The sequence below is a fragment of the Pagrus major genome, chromosome 9 (genome assembly GCF_040436345.1).
Source record: "Pagrus major chromosome 9, Pma_NU_1.0".
NCBI classification, from domain to species: Eukaryota; Metazoa; Chordata; class Actinopteri; order Spariformes; family Sparidae; genus Pagrus; species Pagrus major.
Window position 1 is genome coordinate 4,099,020 of NC_133223.1, and position 7,408 is coordinate 4,106,427.

The following is a 7,408-nucleotide window of genomic DNA, read 5'->3' on the forward strand; positions in this document are numbered from 1 at the left end:
CACCACAGGCCCTCCATGATGTTTTACCCCTATGAAAGGCTCAGTATTGAAATGATGAATGGCGTCAGCCTCACGGTGCAGCTCGGGGGAAACGAGTCACAGCCAGGAGGTCATCGGTCCAAGCCTGCTTCACACGTGAACATAATCACGCTAATATACACCCGTAGGCATCAGTGGGTTAACACACTTAGAGACTACTTAGCTAAGCAAACTTCACTGAAGAATCTATTCACATGTCTCAATGGGTAGGTTGTCTGCCATGTTGGTTGATATAATTAAAGGTTTTTCAGAATGGTGAAGATCTGGTACCTGAGAACTGGTACTGAGAATGAATTTATTGCTTTTTCTCTGTGCAGAGAGTATGCTCATGTGTTCTAAACGTTTTTTAATGCCAAAAAAGGTCCTCTGATGGCCAAAAGAGTACATTTTGGCCTTCTTTTTGGAAAAATGAACTGAAACTGAAGGTTTATGTTTTAATTTATTTGATGAAAAACAGACCATGCATACATGCTTTTTAATAAAACACACACAACACTGTCAAATCCAGTCTGATGATTGGGCTAACTTTGTTTTAGGTCATCTTTGAAGTGGAATGCTAAGTATCATAATAACACAGCCACAACTTTTGTGTTTCCATTATGACTTGAACGGCAGCATTTGCTGTTTTTCTTGTTAAGACTTTCGGGTATTTCTCCTGGCCATGGCCTCATCTCTCTCTCTCCCTCTACGGTACAATATAAACAATTAAAATGTTGAAGAAAATATTGTAAATCTTTCCTATAATCTCCTGTGGGTTTTCATTTTGTGCTGTTAGTGTTTGCACAACAGGAGTGGATGGGCTCTCTGGTCTCAGCAAAACACCTGTGGTTGGGATTGAGCTCCACACCCGGGAGCCATCAACACACACACACGCACATATATGCACACTCACATACTTCCATAGCTGCTCTGTGTTTTCACATGTGAAGCCATGGTCTGTTGAAGTGGAAAACAACAGTACTACATAGAGGACACAACCTCAAAAAGAACAATGGACTGAGGGTGAGAAAAAAAGCGTCATTGATATGAGTTAAAAAGAACAATCTGCCCACTCTGAAGTCAGTCTGACTTGAATCAACCTCTGCATGTTGCTCAGTCAAATAGTTTTTATGTTCCTGCTGAGCTACACTAAATGATGACATATGAGATTCATTAGGTTACTCAGTCATGTGTAAGCAGTCCCCTTTTATATCTAAACCAGCTCCTCTCTTTCATTAGGTTCCACGTTAAAAACTGTGTCGGTGGTGATGGTCAAAGAGTCTACTTCTGAAGCACGTTGGGAGGAATATAGCAGATACCAATTAAAGGACACTTGTTGACCTCTGTAATCAGCATTTTAATTATTTTTCTGTAAACAGGGGATTTTGTATGGATGGGCTCTGTCTTGTACACAGTTTCTATCCTGTAAGTAATATTGTGTCAATAAAATGTTCTACCTAGTATTTTTAGTGTGCCCTGTTGTTGCATTAGACCATATTCACATGTCAGCCATAGTCCTTTGATGCCACACAGGGTGGGAAGCTCAACTGCTGGGGTAATGTTATGCTGTTGTGTTCCAGGTTAGAAGTTGTAATAAGGTAGAGAATCTGACAAATTGTTATAATTTTACCACCTTCAGTTCAGAAACTGAAAAGATGACAGTGAAAATCTAGAGGGCCATCTGGACATACTTCAAGGTAACACAACATATTTGATAACCCATTAGTTAATGTGAGTATTCAACCATGTCCTAGCTAACATTACCATTTGATCACATTGTGTGTTTTACTTTCAGGTTTAAATAAATGTGTCCAAGATGTGTGTTAATATTTTAAAATTAATTTACGCATTTCCTAATGGATCGTATAAGACTAATAGGTTAACAAATATGTTGTTATACCTTGAAATATGGCCTGATATCCCTCCAGATTTTCAAAATCAGTTGTCTTCTCATTTGCTGATCATGACTTGCTATGGCAACGGTTTTGTTTTTTAACTGTTATTTTTTTTGGCTTTGTTGCTAAAACAAGTACTACCTATGCTTTTCATTGTGTGTTTTTTATAATGATATGCAGTAAGCCTGTTTGAAGTGATCATATACCAAAAGACTGATCAATGCTGATACTTTATGCTAATAGATAAAGGAGTGATAACACACTACATGCTTTGAATACCTTAGATATATATTGAAGTGTTCTAAGTAAACCGGATAGCATACAGCAAATGATAGACCCCTCATTACAGCCATAAGATGTTAACATGTTATTTTTTTCAGCTTTGTTGCCAAAACAAGTATTACCTATGACAATACATTCATCAGCATTGGAGAAGAAAGGTTTGGAGGTTTGGAGTTTAGAGCAGCAGATCTTTCAGACAGCTGACGAGGCTCAGACCACACAGAAACCAGTGACAATGGTTTTTAATATCTTCAACTTCAGTTTCTCTTTCAAACTCAACGCTTGTTGCTGCTGTTTACATGTACTCAAACGCAAATGAAGAAAATTCACTACCTGTTTATGCATATATGTATATAAATGACAATATATCTTCTATGTTTATGTAGCATGAAGGAGTTATTAACTCTAATTTTGTTATGCAACCCTGTGTTGTATAATGACAAATAAATCATCTTGAACCTTGAATTGAGACGCTGTGAAATGATCATTTGTCAGATTCCCTATATTTATACAACTTACAACTTGGAACACAATGTTACGACATTTGCGCTTCCCTCCCAGAGCGTGATGTCAGAGGAAAATGGTCACCATATGAACATGGACTTTTGCTTAGGATGAGGGGTTTATGTGATGTGGGAGCCAATAAAGGCAGTAATCTACTTTTGTCTTCATGGTTTTTGGTTTCTCATAGGCCAGCCCACTCCATCATTTTACATCATAAGGAATTCCTCTTATTTAAAATCTAGACAGGTTTGTCTGTGCGCACTCATGTGTCACATAAATGTGTATGTGTGTAACATGTGACAGGTTACTCTCTCACTGACCTGTCAGCGGGCTGATAAAACAGAAGGAGAGTTCAGAAGTCAAGGGGCAGGGTCAGAGGTCATTGTGTTTATGAATGCAGCCCTAGACTGGATGTGCTACGTCAACAAAAAATTCATTAGGGTCAGGATGTTACTGTGGAGTGGGACACTGTTTCCAAACAGAGTCCCCTATTTCTAGCAGGTTGGTCTGTAGCAAACTTGATGTACAAGATATATCCAAATTTCTCAATATCAAACTGTGAGATGAGCAGGATTTCTTCTATCCTTGAAATGACTTGAATGGCTGATGTTTTCTACTGACACCTCAAGAATACAGAGACATGCAGTACATATATACTTAAATGTACTTTTTGGCCTTTTCCTTTATTTATAGGACAGCTTACAGAGATGACAGGAAATTGGAATGAGAGAGAGGGGGGATGACACGCAGCAAGGGGCCGCAGGTCGAACTTGAGCCCTGGGCAGCTGTGGCGAAGGCTGAGTCTTTCTACATGGGGAACATGCTCTACCAATTGAGCTACTGGGGCGCCCCATTGAACTAATATACTTGAAAATACTCTATGGTGTGTCTGTAATGCTGTCAAGTTAATGACAAATCAACATTTTGATTAAAAATAGGGTGGGGTGAGACAGGGTTAGCTATCCACTGAACCCAGACCATCTCAGAATCATGGATGTAGCGGGCTGCCATTCATCCACACCCCACTAATTGTTTTATGAGGCATATGAGAATTATAGGCACCTTTCGACTCTAAATCCCAGAAAGAACTCAAGATGTCAGTGAAGTTTCAGACATATCATTCTCAATAAGAAACCCTTTGAACAGCACATGTGATACACAGATGGGTTTAGGATGTCAGAACTTGTAAAGAGTTTGATTTTAACAGAAAAAGGGTGGTACAGGAGAGCCAAAACTCACTCCTGAGCTGTGCCCATATTGCATACTGACACCATAAAATATGTACTGTATAATTTTTTTCACAGCATTCTGTTTATTAATTTCCCATTCAGTACATAAAGTTAAATTACTGGAATAGCAAAACTTAATTGACACTAAATTGACACTTAGTAGTCAATCAAACTGCAGTTTTAAAAAGTTACTACCAGTTTAACTTTACAGAAACAACAAGCTGATTTCCCAAAGAATAGATGTGATACTGTGCTGTTGGTTTTCCAAGGTCTCACCACCTTTTGCAGTTTCTTTAAATTTTTTCCATCTGTGATCATCTCCACCATTTCCTTTGTGCTTTGTGGGACAATAGCGTCCACTAAACATAGCTGTACATTTTCCAGTGTTAACACTTACTCAAAACCAAGTTTTAAAGCGTTTCTGTTACAGAGACAAACAGACATCGTGGATACAAAAGGAAGGCTGCTATAGAGACACAGATCTGATATACAGTATGTGCCACACCTATCATGTCCTGTGACCTGCTTAGTAAAAAAATCATGTTGTGAACTTCACAAAATGAATGAACACTTTATTTATCAGCTCTGCTGGATGCTGGATGCTGGATGTCGGGGTCGAAGGGTCAGTATCAGTTGCACATGTGAACACCACATGCAGAACATTTTAGGTGCATCTCAAACTTCCGCTATGGCTTACGCATCTGCTCCCCTCATGTTTGATGTGTCTGTACTTACATATGATGTGGACCACCACTTCTGTGACTTTACTGGTTTGTCTCAATGTAATAAAGATCTGATGGAAGTAAAATACAAGGTTCAGCTGGCAGTCCTGGGAATGATTTGTACTCTGGCTCATTCAGAGCGAAGTGAACAGTCTGTGTAGTGGGCAGAGGACTGCAGTGATTTTGCACACAGAGAATGTAATTACAGATTAAACCATAGAGACTCTGTGGACTTTAGAATAGAACACATGTAGCAATCAGTGCTCTGTGTAATGCTTACAGCACAACAAGCTACTATAAAGAGACAGATCAAGCATATCCAAGCCCATCTTGTTCAGCCCACCATAGCAGGAGCACAACCTCTGTCTTCTAGTTGACTTGAAACCAAAAATGCTGAAATCACATGAGCAATATCACACTGTTAATATCTGCTGACACCAGGAGGAGCACAGGATGCTCGAGGCTCTTTTGCTGCTCCCATCATACAAAAACACATCTGTTTAATGGTAGTTTCACTGTCTGGGAAACCTACATGTGACTCTGATATAAACTGTACAGCGTCCATTTTTTTTTTTGACACAACCCGGTAGCCTAGCTGACTGTGTGTCGACTCCCTGGTGTGTTGGTGTAAATAAACAGCTGGCACCGTCTTGTTCCTGCTGAAGGTTTTGAGACAAAAGAGAGTATGAGGGAATTCAGAGGTGGTATTAACACATGTCCTGAGTGAGCCACTCACTTGTGGACAGTTCACACCTGGCATTAACATGCATCTCGACATGCTTCTCAAGTGATGGGATCTCACTTCCCTGCTCTATATGCAAATTGACATGGAGATCAGTGGGACAAACAGACATGGCGTTTTTCACAAAGAAATATCTTGGGGAAAAAAAATAAATATGTATTACATTTGTCAAATTTACAACAAGGCCCCAATAGTTACGAATGTGTTGTTGATAGTGTTTCACAAAGTTTATAAAGTTTCTCCTAACTCAACAACTCTTAAGGGAGTCTGGGGAGTTTATCCTCTGGCAACAAAGAAGTAGCCTATATTGGTTACTGTTTAATTTATTTGTAAAATTCAACATGTTCACTGTCTATGAAATGTTGTGTTCTCTCTGGCTCAAATGATTTAGAATTTGCTGTAGCCGTTTCTCAAAGTTTGTTCACTTTCTCCTCACTCAACAACTCTTAAATCACCTGATTTGTAAGGGAGTCTGGAGATATTGTGGTTACTGTCATGATTTGGAGTTTTTGGGTGAATTTTCTGTGCTTGGTGTTATTTCCTTTTTGCCTATGTGTTTCAGAGGTGAAGTGGAGGCTGGGTGTGTCTTTCCTGGAAGACTATATGGAAGAGAAGAGAATATTTATGTTTTTGCTCTCCTGCAAACCTAACCTTGTCTCTCCTCGCCTTCTCCAGTGTGGACATCCTCCTCGAGCTCCAGCCTCACAAGCAACCAGCCTCCAGCCTACGCACCTCTGCCACTCGTCTCAGTCCTCCCCGCTTACTCTCCGAGCCTGCCTACCCGCGCTCCGCTCTGTGCTTCAGCACAGAAGGCCACAGCTCTGCCACCAAGCCAGCGACCCACCTGTCCAGCACTCACCTGAGCTCGACCTCAAGTAACCCCTCTGCTCACGAAGCCTCCCTGCACCCAGCTCCTGCCAGCTTATCACCTGCACTATTACCTGACCCTTTTGTAAATAAATTCCTTTAAACCTTCCCCAGCATGTTGTCTGTATCTTGGGTCCTGCAAAATACCCACCAACCATCACAGTGTGTAATCTTCTTCTTCTTCTTCCTCTTCCTCCATAGAGGACGTCAGTTGAGTAGGCGGTCCTCTAATGTGGCCCAGGACACATGTGTACACACTGCTAAAAGAATGCGGTCACATGCAGCTCAGACCACCTCTGAATGTGGTCTGAGTGATCAGATCTCAAATGCGTCCTTACTGGGTACTTAATGCTGTCCATTTGTGATCAGGTCAGTCAGGATGTATGTTGATACCAAGTGTGAACAGGGCCTATGTGGTCAAGTGGTGATTGTTTTGTAATGTATTTAGATTGAGGTGGTGTGTGTGTGTGTGTGTGTGTGTGTGTGTGTGTGTAGCTGGTTCACAGTTCAGATGCTTTTAATTGTTTCTGAATAATTTTTAGCATCACTTTACCAGAGGCGGCTCAGGACTGATCTTATCTATTATTTCCAGATGCCTCAGATCCAGTGTTGCATCTCACCACTGACAAATGTCCCCTGCAGCACTGTGGGAGAAAACAAGAGGAAAATGAAGAAAAGTGATGAGACTTCTCTAACAGTATATGATGTGGTTATTGTATTAAAATAATAGATTCTGTACGGGTGGAAACCGACTTTGTTTAAAATAAAGTAGCAGCTATACAGCGTGATGCAGCAGTGGCTCATATTATACAGTGTTTTGCCCTTGCAGTGAGAGTGGATGTGGCTCAGACCTAGTGGTTTACTTTTCTTTACTCAGGCCTTAATTACAAGCCAAACTGGGGAACTTTCTTAGAGGAAATGGAAAGAGTCTGATTTTGGCCGTCAGCAAGAGCAAAGAGGGTCACTGCAATTACATTATTTTGGCAATAAACATATAAAGACAACATTCAGTTGTGCTTTTTTCTCACTATAAACAGTTAGGAGAACAGTAAATGGATGGTCAGCCTCTAAGTTTAAATATACACCAGCACTGCATTTCCCTCTAAATCATCTGTTTGTGGACACAGCGCTCCAAAATAAGGAGTAGCT